General features: G+C 47.6%; 3 long non-coding RNA genes across 5 annotated transcripts in view; 1 reads left to right on the top strand and 2 right to left on the bottom strand.

The window, feature by feature from the left end:
• Positions 1-377: 377 nt before the first annotated feature.
• Positions 378-3,315, bottom strand: LOC143673852 (uncharacterized). The gene is made up of 4 exons (XR_013170739.1): positions 3,111-3,315; positions 2,700-2,807; positions 897-1,176; positions 378-638 (listed from the first exon to the last, which is right to left on the bottom strand). It is a non-coding gene; the product is annotated as an uncharacterized LOC143673852 (long non-coding RNA).
• Positions 3,316-3,368: 53 nt separating this feature from the next.
• Positions 3,369-13,822, top strand: part of LOC143673853 (uncharacterized) — a 53,625-nt gene continuing 43,171 nt past the window's right edge. For 2 of the 3 annotated variants that reach the window (XR_013170740.1, XR_013170742.1), the window contains exons 1-3: positions 3,369-3,528; positions 4,905-5,013; positions 9,594-9,669. This is a non-coding gene — a long non-coding RNA (uncharacterized LOC143673853). Of the gene's footprint in view, positions 3,529-4,904; positions 5,014-9,593; positions 9,670-10,264; positions 10,350-13,822 lie in introns of those variants that run through there. The other variant, XR_013170741.1, reaches the window with a different exon arrangement.
• LOC143673850 (uncharacterized) overlaps positions 3,933-13,822 on the bottom strand; it is an 84,770-nt gene continuing 74,880 nt past the window's right edge. The window contains exon 20 of the long non-coding RNA XR_013170712.1: positions 3,933-4,118. This is a non-coding gene — a long non-coding RNA (uncharacterized LOC143673850). The remainder of the gene's footprint in view (positions 4,119-13,822) is intronic.

The following is a 13,822-nucleotide window of genomic DNA, read 5'->3' as shown; positions in this document are numbered from 1 at the left end:
TGCTCTGTGTCCCAATAACTGTTCCTCAACCTACCAATTGGAACATGGTGGGCAAGTATGATGAGGGAACAATATTTCCCTGACTGAGGTTTACTCTGTACTGGGATCACATACTCAGCACGGGGCCTGGGACACAGAGACACATGAGACAGAAGCAGATCATTTGTTCCCAGGGTCCTGAAGAGGCGAAAATGGAGAGTGACAGCTGAGTCAGTGGGGGTCCTGTTTACAGAGAAGAAATGTTCTGGATGCGACAGTGCTGATGGTTCTTCAGCATTGTAATGTATGCATCGGGATGCTGATATGAACACATCAATACAATATTAAAATATTTAATTTAATAGGAATTAAAAATTAATAATAAAAAAATTCGCAAATAATGTAAACCATGATTAAATAATACATAAAAAAAAATAGGAGGGGTCTTGTTGGTGAGGGGAACACTGGGTCCTCTTCTGCAGCTCCTGGATGTTGAAGTGGAAGTGCCACCTCCGTTGAAGCTCCTGCCTCACCCAGTGGACCTGGTGTAAATAGGGGCTCCAGCTCTTGAGCTCGCCCCAAATCCAGAGTTGAAGTGCTTTCTAACTGTGCTGTTGGGACAGCAGGTGGTAGCCTTGGTAGTACAGGTGGCACTGGAGCTACAAAAGGAGGAGTATATTCACAAGTATGACAGCATTCCCAGGAACCTCTCCAAAGTCAGAAAATATCCCACTACCTGTGAGATGCCCAAACCCCTGATTCACAGGCCAAGAGCTCTTCCCAGGGAGAGGTCCAACAAATATATATTCTGACAGTCCACTTCGCTGCTAGCCCAATACCAGACCTGGGGCCTCATTCTTTGGTTCTCCCCAATATCCTCCCCTCAGGCTCAAAGGAACCAAGCACAGTTCTCTTACCCTCTGGCACAGCCTCCTCTATCTTGGGACCCATGGGGAGTGCTGGCAAGATGACATATGAGGAGGGGCAGTGTACTGGCCTGGTGACCAGGATCAGATGCAACACCTGTTGTTGGGCTATGCCCCTGCTCATGTTTCCCCGAAAGGAACATGTTACAGAGAACTCCCTGCCCAGGGGGGTGGGCACCAGGCACTGCCCCAGCTCCTCCAGGATGTTGTCCACAATGATCAGCTGCATTTGGCAGGTGCCTTCTGTGACCACAGGAGTCTGTTCTTCACACTGGAGGGTCAGGGGAGGAAAATGCTGTCAGTAGTTCCACTGGGATCACAAAGAGAGTTGGGAAAAATGCTCAAACCTGGAAATCCCAAGCCCTCAGAGGCAGTGGAAAGAGGTGGGACATGGATGTCTTTGGCAGAAGAATGTTTTAAACCTTAGTGCATTCAGGTTATTTTTTAACCTCAGTAATAGCAGCCTTCCTTTATAAAAAGTCTGTCATAGTATTATCCCCTTTGTCTTCACAAATCTGTGCCATTCTATAGAAGAGGAAACAAGGGCTGGCCAAGACCATGTGGCTGCTGGAAGACACAGGTCAGACCCAGGACCCTTTGATTCTACAGCTGCTAAATGTCACCTCTGGGGTGCCTGAGGCTAGGTCTGCCCCTGTCATGTAGGAAATTCTCCTGAATCCTCCCTCTTCGCCCAGATGCGCTCAGGGAGACTCACCCTGGGATCCTGTATTTTATTTCAAAGCCATGCACTTCTTTCTTTTTCATATTAAAGGAAGCTTTTAGAATCTGAGTTATCCCTGATCCTGTAAAGGGGAAAGCGCCTGGAAGTTCCAGGGTGGGAGAAAGCCCCTGGAAAGTCCAAGGATAGAAGCTGATGACTCTGTAGAGAGAAGTTCCGTATGACCTTTAATGAACTCAAATGCAGGTCATTATCTCATGGGGCAATGGTAAATTATAAGAGCAATGTGATGTTTTTTTCCTCGTGGACACCAGAGTGACAACATTAGAAAGTTAGATCATATGCAGGGTGGATGGATGGCAGAGAAGTAGCCACCACCATCAAAATGCTTTGGGATCCTTGAGGGCTTCAAGTGATTTGGCCCCTGCCCTTCAAAGTTTAAATCTGCTTAACCTTCAGCCTCACCATCTCATTCCTTGGCATTTACTCTGGGTGACTGGGACACATTAGGGTATTCAGGGACATACAATGTCTCTCAGGCTGGTTGAAAAAATTTGTAGAAGGAGCCATGTTAAGGACCAATGGTAGTGACAGGCGGCCCCTGTCAACTCTGACCTCCCTCTGAACCTTTACACAGCCCTGTCACCTGACATGGATGGATCATGAAGGTGAGCTCGGTGTGATGGCATGTTGCAGAAACACATGTATTATCATATAATTTCACTCTCCCCACATTTTTAGGCAAAACAACTCAGGAAGACTGAGTATGCCTAAGGATGGAGAGGTGTGGAGGGCCTGTCATGCTGACAGCAGGTGGGACACCTAGGTGCTAGAGCACCTAGGGGCAGGTAGACCAAATAACCAAGGACATGTCACTAAGAAAGGCTGTCATGGTCTGTCATGAGGAGGAATCACTATGGTCGTCTCTTTTGTGATGTTCCAGGAATCACTGCACCTGGTCAAGGCAGAGGCTGGATGCAGAACTCCTTGGAATAGAGGACCAACACAGGGGAAGCTCAGGGAGGAGTCTGGGAGTGCTGTCTGGGCAGGATTTGAGACCCAGAGCCCCCGGCTGACTTGGGACCTGGGTGAGGACCCTACTGCTGCCATCTCACCGCCAGCCTGTTCTGGTCCCTTTGGGTACTCTGGCATGCCAGCGCTGTGGTCATAGACGTATTGAAAACACCATCATCCAGCTCTGTGCTGGCCTCCTGGGGGGAAATCTGTAAAGACAAGACCATCAACCAGGCAAGGAGGAAAGGAGGTGACAGCTACACAGGGCTGGGTTAAGACCTGGGCAGGTGGTGCCACTCCAACTCTTCCCGGACCACCCTAGAGCCTGGACGTGTTGGGGTCATGATGAACCCACCAGATGTCCATTCCCAGCCACCTGCTTCTACCCGGGGTCTGTCCCCACTCTTGTCCCTGCCCTCATGCACCCACAGAGGGAGGGGTGCTGCTGAGACTGCCCAGGCAGGGCCACAAAGTCAGCCTGGGGCATCCCCCTTCTGGGACCCCTGGGTTACCCTTGGGTTCCTCCTTGGAAAATTCCAGAATCTCCGAGGGTGAGAGCTGAGCCAGCGCCTGCACTGTTGGATAAGGCTCTCACGGTGGAGTTTCCTGGACCCACGACCCCGTGAAGCCGGTAGACAGCAAGAGAACATGTTGGTCTCTTCAGCCTCTCTGCCTGAGTGAGTGGTTAGGGGTTGACTCTGGAATGTAGGTGCCTAGTTCTTGGGGTTCCAAGTTCTGTAGGACTCTGTCTCCAAGGAAGTGAGGTCACTTCCTGAGTCCCCCTCCTTCTGCCCCCTCTGGAAGAAAGCTCCCTACCTTCCCTCTCCTCTTCCCTGTCATCTCCAGACTGCACAGTGTCACTCACACAGCCTTTCATACTGCCCCTAAGGCCGGGGGACATCAAAAAACATCTGAGGTGTCAGAGCCTAGGTGAGACCTGGATCTCCTCCTCCCAGTTCTGTAACCCTTACACTCCTTGTGCCTCAAAGGGCCCCCCAATTCCCCCCTTCTGCTTGAGGGGACAATTCTAGCTTCTCCTTTCCAGGGACATCATCAGATGGATGTGCAACAATTCCTATAAATCTGCAGGGCTGGTGTGACCTGTAGCTAAGTCTTCAGCTTAGAGAAGGAGGAATTGCCAGCTTGGGTGGGAAGAAGAAAGAAACACAACTCAAATCATCGCTGAGCACTGGGGCTGTGATCTTGGGAAGGTCATGAGCACTCTTGGCTCCATTTCCCTTTCCCTCCAGGATGGGCTGGAAATTCAGTGAAAATCAGAGCCTCTCACCCTGGAATGAAAACCCTCCAAAGGCTTCCAATTCCATTTAGAATCAGATCCAAGTGCCTCAGCTTAGTTAGCCTGCTGGGATGGCTCCAAGAGCCTTTCCAGAGCCCTTTCCTCCTGGTCTCCACATCCTGATGTAATCCATTCCTCTTGGGTGTGGGCTGGACTATGTGTCTCACTTCTCAATAATATAACATGGCAGAAGTGAAGGGATTGATGCAATTTCACCTCCAAGCTATAGTTAAAGGAGATTTTGAGAATATTTTGGTGGTTGTCCCTTGCCCCAATATCACTCTGTTATTTTGAGCCTCTGTGTTGCTCTCAGTCTTTTTCCCTTTCTATGTCTCCCTCTCTCTCTCTTGCTCTCTCCCTCTCTCCCTATCTCTCTGTGTGTTTCTTTGTCTCTGTCTCTGTTTTCCTGTCTCTTCTACTCACTTGCACTCTTGGGAAGCAAGCTGCCATAAAAAGAGGTGTCTTATTCAGAGGCCCATACACAAAGGCTGAGGGAGGTCATGGGGACAGGCAGGAAGGATCTCAGGCCCAGCATCCAGACTGGACCCTGCCACAGCCCCAGGATGGGGATGGAAGCAGTTCCTCCCCAGTGGAGCAGGGGGTGACATCACAGTCAAAGGCTGAGGTGTGGCCTGGAGGCAGCAGCCCCAGCCAAGCCCTGTCCAGATTCTTGGTCCACACAGCCTCACAGACACCTGAATCATCTTCAGGGTGGAAGACCTGGGCTTGCCTTTCTTCCTCTCTCCATCCTCCCCTCCTAGCTTTTGCCTGCAATATCATCTGCCTTTCTCACCTCCTCTGGCCACACACACTCTGCCTCTGAGTCTGCACATTTGCGCCTCCTCTCAGCAGATTTCCTGTGGAGGGATGGCCCCTCTGATCATTATGTTCACAGCAGAGATGTTACCTTACAGGGAGCCTTTGGGTCACTCCCACCTGGGGGCCCCCAGTCTGCCCTCTCAGCCCCTGCTTTCTTTTCACTAGAACATCTGCTCTTTTCCTTTCTAAGGTTGTTTTTTTCATGCATTTACCAATGGTGGACTTTGAGTACCTGGGTGCAGAGGCCATGTCAGTGGTTTTCAACACTGGAACCAAGCTCCAACCTACCACTGGCTCAGGTGAGGAATTGGGGCACAGATGATGAAGGGACAGATGAGATCATCAGTGGCTCCCAGACAAACACATACACCTCTGACCAGCTCAGAGCATAGAGGTGAGTGCTAATAACAGGATGTACAATCTTAGGCAGGGGAATAGCCAGAAAGACCCAAGTGTGCCTCCTTCCTGGCTCCTGCATCTCCAGAAGCCTCCTGGGCACAGTTGGGAAAGAGGCTGCTCCATTGTGACCAGACCTATCACTGCAGTTCCGGGCAAGAAAATCACCTACTGAAACTTCACACCTTGAGTCAAAAAGCAGCCCCACTTCCACCACATGGAGCAAAGGAGAAGACATGCTCTGCACCCTCCCAAGACCCACCTCCCCAAACCTCTTGGCCTGGTAGTGCTCAGAAGCAACCCAGGGAACAGAAAGAATTTCCCAGGGGCTCAGAGCACACTAGGCCATCGATGGAAAACTGAGACTAAAGACACTTATCTAAACCTGTGAAATCCTGAGATTCTTCCACTCCAAGCACCCCAATATGTGGAGGTAGAAACTGGGGCATTTCCTGTATCTGCCCTGAACACTAGGGGCTTATTCTCCTTCCAGGTGCCCAAAGAGAACGTGGCAGGATGCAGCATTCTTTGGTCCAGGATGCCCCAGAGATGGCCATGGCATGTAGACCACTTGGGGCCACACGCATTCCCTGCCCATTAACCTGGGATCTCTTTATTCTACTCCTGTTGGGGCCCCTGGGCATGTTGTCCAGAGGCTGATTCCACTGCCCCATGGCAGAGCTGCCTCCCAGGGTTTTTCTCTGCTCCTTGCCACCTCCTTGGTTCCAGCTCCCTTTCTACCTCACACTAGCATTGTCCCCATCATTAGTTACCATGTTTGTGTTTTGGTTGTGTTCTCTCTTTCATATAGTTTATTAAGATACAAGTTACAGCTCTAATGCCAGGAAATTGTCCAAATTTAGGCCCTAACAAGAGGACACATTCCTGGAGGGAAGGCAGCTGGTCTCTGGACTCATCTGTCTCATGGGAAGGCACATGGCAACATCTGCTGTCCTTCTCTCCTGGCTTCTGGTTTCACCCGGCTCTCTCAGCTCCTGTATGTGCTTCTAGCATGTCTTGGCATGTTTTCTTTCTCCCTCTCCAAACATACGTGTCCTTTCCAAAATGTCCCTCTCTTGCAAGACAGCAGTAAGTGGATTAAGAGCCAGTGTGAATAGGTGATGACACATCTCCATGGAAACAACCTAATCAAAATACCCCTCCCAGGAGAGATGTGCACCCACAAGATGGGATTAAAAGAGCATGCCTTTCCTGGGGTCCAGAACAGTTTCAAACCTGCACATTCCACCTTTCAACTGAGAAAGACATGTTCTTTACAAATACGAAATGCATTCATTCCAGCACAATATTATAAAAGTTGTAAACCATTTCAGTTTCAATGCAAAGTCAAAAAGAGTACAAACTCATGGACTCTCATAAGGCAAACTTTGCTCTGGCTGTTGACCTGTGAAGCTCGCAATAACTTATCTGATACAAAGGAGGTATAGTCATGAGATAAAGGCCGCCATTTTGATGGGGGAAGTTTACAGGAAAACACCAGTCACTGGAGCAAACATTTCTGACAACCAGCAGGGAAACCACTATTAGATCTCAAGTCCTGAGAATCATTTACAGAATGATGCTTTATCCTTCCCAGGGACATCTTGGAGCTTGGAGGAGCAGCACTCACACTCTTTCCAAGGCCTTACAGAGTGGCTCTTTCTCTTCAAACACCTATATTAGCATTGCAACATTGCAGAACATAGGTGAGATCACCTTGCTCTTGACTTCATCCTTCCCAAGCATATGGGAGGCACCTGGACCCTCTTCCATCTCCAGGGCACATGTTCAACTTCTTCAGAAGAGTAGGGTGGTGGACAGGCTCTCCACAAGCCCCTGTGTATGTGCTCCACCTTCACCAATCAGGTTTTTGGTTGTTCATGCTTTTCTAGAAAGTCGTTCATTTTGTCTAAATTGTCTAGTTCTTTTTAGCATACAGTTGCTCATATTATCCTTTCATTATCTCCTTTATTTCTTCAAGGAGTAAGGGGTGAATGGGGCACTAGAAAGAGCTCCTCTGTGAAGTTCTTTATTTCCCCACAGCCCAGGTTGCTTTCTTTTGTGCTGGCAGACAGTTGCATGTTTAGTGTCAAGGTGGTCTGGCTGTGGATAGGAGGGAGCCAGTGGGGTTCAGGGCTGACATGCAGCTTTTTGTAGTATAAAGTAGACCTGATTCCACTTGTCCACTTGTGGTCTTGGTCGGGGCTTAAAGACACAGCCCCAGGCCTGGCTGCTCAATGGTAGAGTGGATGCCTCCAAACCAGAGCCTTTCCTTTCTGTGCAAGCATATGCAGGACAACCAGAGGACATTTAATGAAGATCCACCCCATTGTGGTAGTCTTCAAAACTACAAGGCATCAAATGGACCAGATCACTGTCACATATCACACCGCACGCATATCTTATGATGTATTGAACCTGGGAAGTATCAAATTAGCCAAATAAGCCTGAGGGCCTTTGTGAGCAGAAAGGAGTGAAGCAAATGTCAGGGCTGGGGACACCCCACCCATGCTTCTGACCCATCAGGCTGACCCACGTCTGATGGGTCTGGCCAGGAGCAATGCACATGCCTCCCTGTTAAGCCTGGCTTGTACCCATGTGGACAGATGAGGGGTGAGTATGTGGATGGCCACAGGGCTTGGTGCCATGGAGAAGTTCTTTTCTCTGGTGGGCTGTGGTCTGCTTAGTTCAGGTGACCAATTCAGGGCCTTGGGATCTGGATTCCACATTTCAATGATGGTTGGTACATCCTTGGAGGTGTGGACACATTAATCTCCATGTACTTGTGGCTGAATAACATTTCCACATCCAAAGTATATCCAGCAGGTTGCAAAGATGATGCTGGTGTGGGAGACATGTGCCCTACATGGCATCTCAAACCTCTATCTGCCAGCTCTTAGCCCCCAAGTTGGAGGGCCTCATGACATGGTCCCCAGCCAGCCCTGGGTAGAGATGGTCACCTGGCAGCATGACTGAAGCCATGACCCAACCTCCCCTGGTGCCTCATGGCCCCACTGCTGGGGTCTTATTTGCAGAACTCCACACAGAAGGTCAGTGAGGGTCTGATGGGCAGGGTGGTCTTCACAAGCTCCTGTACAGGCATGGGGCCCCATGTGGACCAAAGGTGCAGTGCTGGTACAGAGTGAGTGTGGGTGGTTTGTGGTCTCCTCACCCAGAGCCCTGAGGGGCCGAGAAGGGCCCCTTGTCCAGATGCCACCTGGAGTCCCTACTGAGCTTCCTCCCTGGGTTTTCCTCTTGAAATACATTTATGGTTTACCTCTCTGATCCTAGGGTCCAAGTAGCAATCTGCTGCTCCATCCTTCTACACCTTCTTTAACCTTACTAATCATGCCATGCAGGATGATTCTCTTCAATCAGGAGAGGCTGGGGACTCATGTATCACTATCTGCTCTCACCCTCAAAACACTGGAAAAGTGCACAAATCTACATTTTCTTTTGTATGTGAGATTTGAGATTCCATCTAGGGAGTCCCTATCCCTGGTGGAGTGAGAACAAAAACCCCATTGGTTGGCACATTTCCCGGGTACACTCAGATAACTGTAATGATTCTGGTTGTGGTTCATTTAATCTGCCCAGATTTATTGAGTACCTGCTATGTGCAGGCACATTTCAGGCTCTGAGCATAACATAGTGAGCCTATCAGATAAAGATTGTTGCCTTCTGGGCTTCCTTTCTCATCAGAGAGTCAGACAGGGACCCCAGAACACATAAGCATGGAGGATGCACAGCATGTTAAAGGGACCTCTCATGACCCATCTAGATAAGAATGTATCCCCCCATGTTTTGACACTTCAGCCAACATCCAAGGTCAACTGAAAGGTGAGTGATCTTTGCATCAGGAAGAGGGTCCCCTGTCTCCACCAGGTGTGTTAGTTTGGGAACTGTCCCTGGGAGAGTCTGTTCAGGACTCTGTTCCCAGATATTTTTTTTTTCCAGAACAGGCCTGAGGCCTTGGGCCTCCTCTCAGGAAGGAAGGAGTCACAGGGATCTATGAATGGGGTCTCGGCCCCTTGGGAACAGAGGGGAGGCTGGTGATCAGGAGAGAGCCCCTCCGGGAGCCTGTCCTACATGGAGCTCCCCATGCCAGCTCTGACTTGCAGCATCCTGTCTACCTTCTCATTTCCCAGCTACAGCACCTGGAGTTCACTGAGGAAGAGCACTTAGTGAGGCCTTGGCTTGTGGAGCAGGGCAGGCACAGGAGTCCAGCCCACAGTGTACCCTCAGAGGGCAGAGATGGTGACAGGAAAAGCCCCTGACTTGGTTTCCAGATTGCCTCCCCCAAAGTGCCATGACCTCCATCCTCACATCTGGCAGGATCAATACTCAGTGGATTTCTCTTAACCCCCACATATTGCTGCTTACAGGTGCTGCTAGGCTGCACCCAGATGAAATATCTGGGTCAGAACCACACCGCCATGCACTTGATTGCTGTGTCTATCTTAAGTCTCTGAATTTATTGCAGGTCTGAGTAGCTATGTTGGGCTCCACTTTTTGCTTCCAAGCTTTGGATTCTTGATTCAATGACAGCCAACTCAGAGGTGAGGATGACTGGGGCTGGGTGCCAGTGAGCCGGAAGGGAGAACATGGGTTTAGCACCCAGAAACCAACTTCCAGGCTAGGGTGGGCATAGGAGCAAGGGGGAATTTCAGAAGAGTCCTCTGTGGACATCTGTTTTGTGGTTTTGATGATCCACATTGTTGAAATACATGTATCTTGAAAATGTGTATCTGCTGTTGTTGTATGAAGTATTCTATAAATGCCAATAAACACAGTTGATGACATTGTTCACTTCAATTATCTCCTTACTGATTGCCAGCATTTTGGATGTTCCCATTATGACAGGAGGAGTGTTGCAGTCTCCAAGGACCCAGTGTGTTTGTCCTTTTTTCTTGTAGTTTCATTTGATTTGGCTTATGAATTTGGATGCTCTGTTGGTAGCAGCTACTCATTAAAGATAATAATGTCTTCTTGGAGAAAACACCATCGAATGGTGTACTGATCTACATAATCTTTATTGATACTATCCCTGTTTAGAAGTCTGTTTTGACTGAAACTAAAAACCTTCTTTAGTTTTTATTTTCAATGTATTGGTTTAAGTTTTTTTTTTTTTTTTTTTTTTTTTTTGTTGGACAGGAACTAGATATCAAACCTAGGTCTCCAGCATGGCAGGTAAGATCTCTGTCTGCTAAGCCACGATAGCCCACACTAACACTTAAATTGTATAATATAAAATATATATCCAGGACGTCCGGAGAAGATGGCAGCTTAGTAAGGTGCGCGCGTCTTAGTTCCTCCTCCAGAACAACTACTAAATAACTAGAAACAGTACAGAACAGCTCCCGGAGCCACGACAGAGATCAGACACACAGTGTACCCCATTCTGGAACAGCTGGACCGGCGAAGAGATTTCGCTGCATTGAGTTTCCCGAGAGGCACGTGTTTTTCTGGGCCGCGGCGACTGGCAGCCGGAGCCCCTCTCTCCCTCCTTCCCGGCCTGGTTGGGAGCTTCAGATCAGCGGTTCCCCAAGCTGCGGCGGCTGGTGCCCCTCACCCACGTGCAGCTTCCTGGGCCGGCTGGGAGCCTCAGATCGGCAGATCCTCAAGCCGTGGCGCCAGCGACTAGCACCCCTTCCACACATGCGGCTCTCCAGGCTGGCTGGGAGCCTCAGATCAGTGGTTCCCCAAGCCGTGGCGGCCAGCAACTGGCGCCCCTCCCACACACACACGGCTTCCCGGGCCGGCTGGAAGCCTAGGATTAGCAGTTCCCCAAGCCGCGGCGGACAGCGACCGGAGCCCCTCCCACACTCGTGGCTCTCCGGGCCGGCTGGGAGCCTAGGATCCGTGGTTCTCCAAGCCACGGCAGCCAGCATCCCGTCCCCACAGGAGACTTCCCGGAGGGAAAGTAAAGAGTCTCCAACAGTAGTAGAGACTGAGCCCAACCTAACAGCAATAGTGGTATTACTGAACAACTTCTGACTACCAAAAATAGGCCCTCAGTTCAGGCAAAACTGATCAAGGCAGAAGTCGCCTATTGGGCTAACTGAAAAAGAAGAAAGGGGGCAAAACAGAGCCTTCTGCGGCTGTTTCTACGGAGGCGTGGTTGCCTCTGGGCTCAGCGCTGGGATTACAAAGGTTCCAACTGCCCTGAACGCAGAAACTGGCTGCTTTCAGGGCTCTCTACTACCTGAACCTTCCCCGCGGGAGGGGTGAAACGCAACTCAGGTGGAATCCCTCTCTCAAGGAATTCAGATCCCTGGACTTCACCATTTGAAGCCATTAAAACCAACCTACAACCTTTCCTCTGTCTCCACCACACACCCAGCAGTGAGAGTCTTCCAAAGTTAAAGAAGCCACAACATCTTTTGCTGGTGGGACCCGCAGACAGACAAGCACCACATACTGGGAAGGATAAGAAAAACAGAGCCCAGAGACTTCACAGGAAAGTCTTTCAACCTGCTGGGTCCCACACTCAGGAAAATCTGATTAAATGCCCAGACACCAGCAAAAAATAACAAATCACACCAGGAAAACTGAAGATATGGCCCAGCCAAAGCAACAAACCAATAGCTCAAAGGAGATACAGGAGCTGAGACAACTAATTCTGAATATATGAACAGAAATGGAAAACCTCTTCAAAAACCAAATCAATGAATTGAGGGAGGACATGAAGAAGGCATGGGATGAACAAAAAGAAGAAATGGAAATTCTGAAAAAACAAATCACAGAACTTATGGGAATGAAAGATATAGTAGAAAAGATGAAAAAACAATGGAAACGTACAAGGGTAGATTTCAAAAGACAGAGGTTAGAATTAGTGAACTGGAGGCTGGAAAATCTGAAATCCAAAAAGAAACAGAAACTATAGGGAAAAGAATGGAAAAATTTGAGCAGGGGCTCAGGGAATTGAATGATAATATGAAGCGCACAAATAAACGTGTTGTGGGTGTCCCAGAAGGAGAAGAGAAGGGAAAAGGAGGACAAAAACTAATGGAAGAAATTATCACTGAAAATTTCCAAACTCTTATGAAAGACCTAAAATTACAGATCCAAGCAGCGCAGCGCACCCCAAAGAGAATACATCCAAATAGGTGTTCTCCAAGACAATTACTAGTTAGAATGTCAGAGGTCAAAGAGAAAGAGAGGATCTTGAAAGCAACAAGAGAAAAACAATTCATCACATACAAGGGAAACCCAATAAGACTATGTGTAGTATTCTCAGCAGAAACCATGGAAGCAAGAAGACAGTGGGATGATATATTTAAATTACTAAAAGAGAAAAACTGCCAACCAAGACTTCTATATCCAGCAAAATTGTCTTTCAAAAATGAGGGAGAAATTAAAACATTCTCAGACAAAAAGTCACTGAGAGAATTTGTGACCAAGAGACCAGCTCTGCAAGAAATACTAAAGGGAGCACTAGAGTCACATATGAAAAGACAGAAGAGAGAGCTATGGAGAAGAGTGTAGAAAGAAGGAAAATCAGATATGATATATATAATACAAAAGGCAAAATGGTAGAGGAAAGTATTACTCAAACAGTAATAACACTAAATGTTAATGGACTGAATTCTCCAATCAAAAGACATAGACTGGCAGAACGGATTAAAAAACAGGATCCTTCTATATGCTGTCTACAGGAAACACATCTTAGACCCAAAGATAAACATAGGCTGAGAGTGAAAGGTTGGGAAAAGTTATTTCATGCAAATAACGACCAGAAAACAGAAGGAGTAGCTATACTAATATCCAACAAATTAGACTTCAAATGTAAAACAGTTAAAAGAGACAAAGAAAGATACTATCTACTAATAAAAGGAACAATTAAACAAGAAGACATAACAATCATAAATATTTAAGCACCGAATCAGAATGCCCCAAAATACGTGAGGAACACACTGCAATTACTGAAAAGGGAAATAGACACATCTACCGTAATAGTTGGAGACTTCAATTCACCACTCTCATCAATGGACAGAACATCTAGACAGAGGATCAATAAAGAAACTGAGAATTTGAATATTACAATAAATGAGCTAGACTTAACAGACAGTTATAGGACATTACAACCCACAACAGCAGGATACACCTTTTTCTCAAGAACTCATGGATCATTCTCAAAGATAGACCATATGCTGGGTCACAAAGCAAGTCTCAACAAATTTAAAAAGATTGAAATCATACACAACACTTTCTCAGATCATAAAGGAATGAAGTTGGAAATCAATAATAGGCAGAGTGCCAGAAAATTCACAAATACGTGGAGGCTCAACAACACAGTCTTAAACAACGAGTGGGTCAAGGAAGAAATTACAAGAAAAAATAGTAAATGCCTCGAGGCGAATGAAAATGAAAACACAACATATCAAAACCTATGGGACGCAGCAAAGGCAGTGCTAAGAGGGAAATTTATTGCCCTAAATGCCCATATCAGAAAAGAAGAAAAGACAAAAATTCAGGAATTAACTATCCATTTGGAAGAACTGGAGAAATAACAGCAAACTAATCCCAAAGCAAGCAAAAGGAAAGAAATAACAAAGATTAGAGCAGAAATAAATGAAATTGAAAACATGAAAACAATAGAGAAAATCAATAAGGCCAGAAGTTGGTTCTATGAGAAAACCAATAGGATTTATGGGCCCTTAGCAAGACTGACAAAAAGAAGAGAGAGGATGCAAATAAATAAGATCAGAA

The sequence above is a fragment of the Tamandua tetradactyla genome, chromosome 2 (genome assembly GCF_023851605.1).
Source record: "Tamandua tetradactyla isolate mTamTet1 chromosome 2, mTamTet1.pri, whole genome shotgun sequence".
In the NCBI taxonomy this organism is placed as follows: Eukaryota; Metazoa; Chordata; class Mammalia; order Pilosa; family Myrmecophagidae; genus Tamandua; species Tamandua tetradactyla.
The sequence above is the reverse complement of the archived record's forward strand: the minus strand, read 5'-3'. Positions and strand labels throughout refer to the sequence as shown.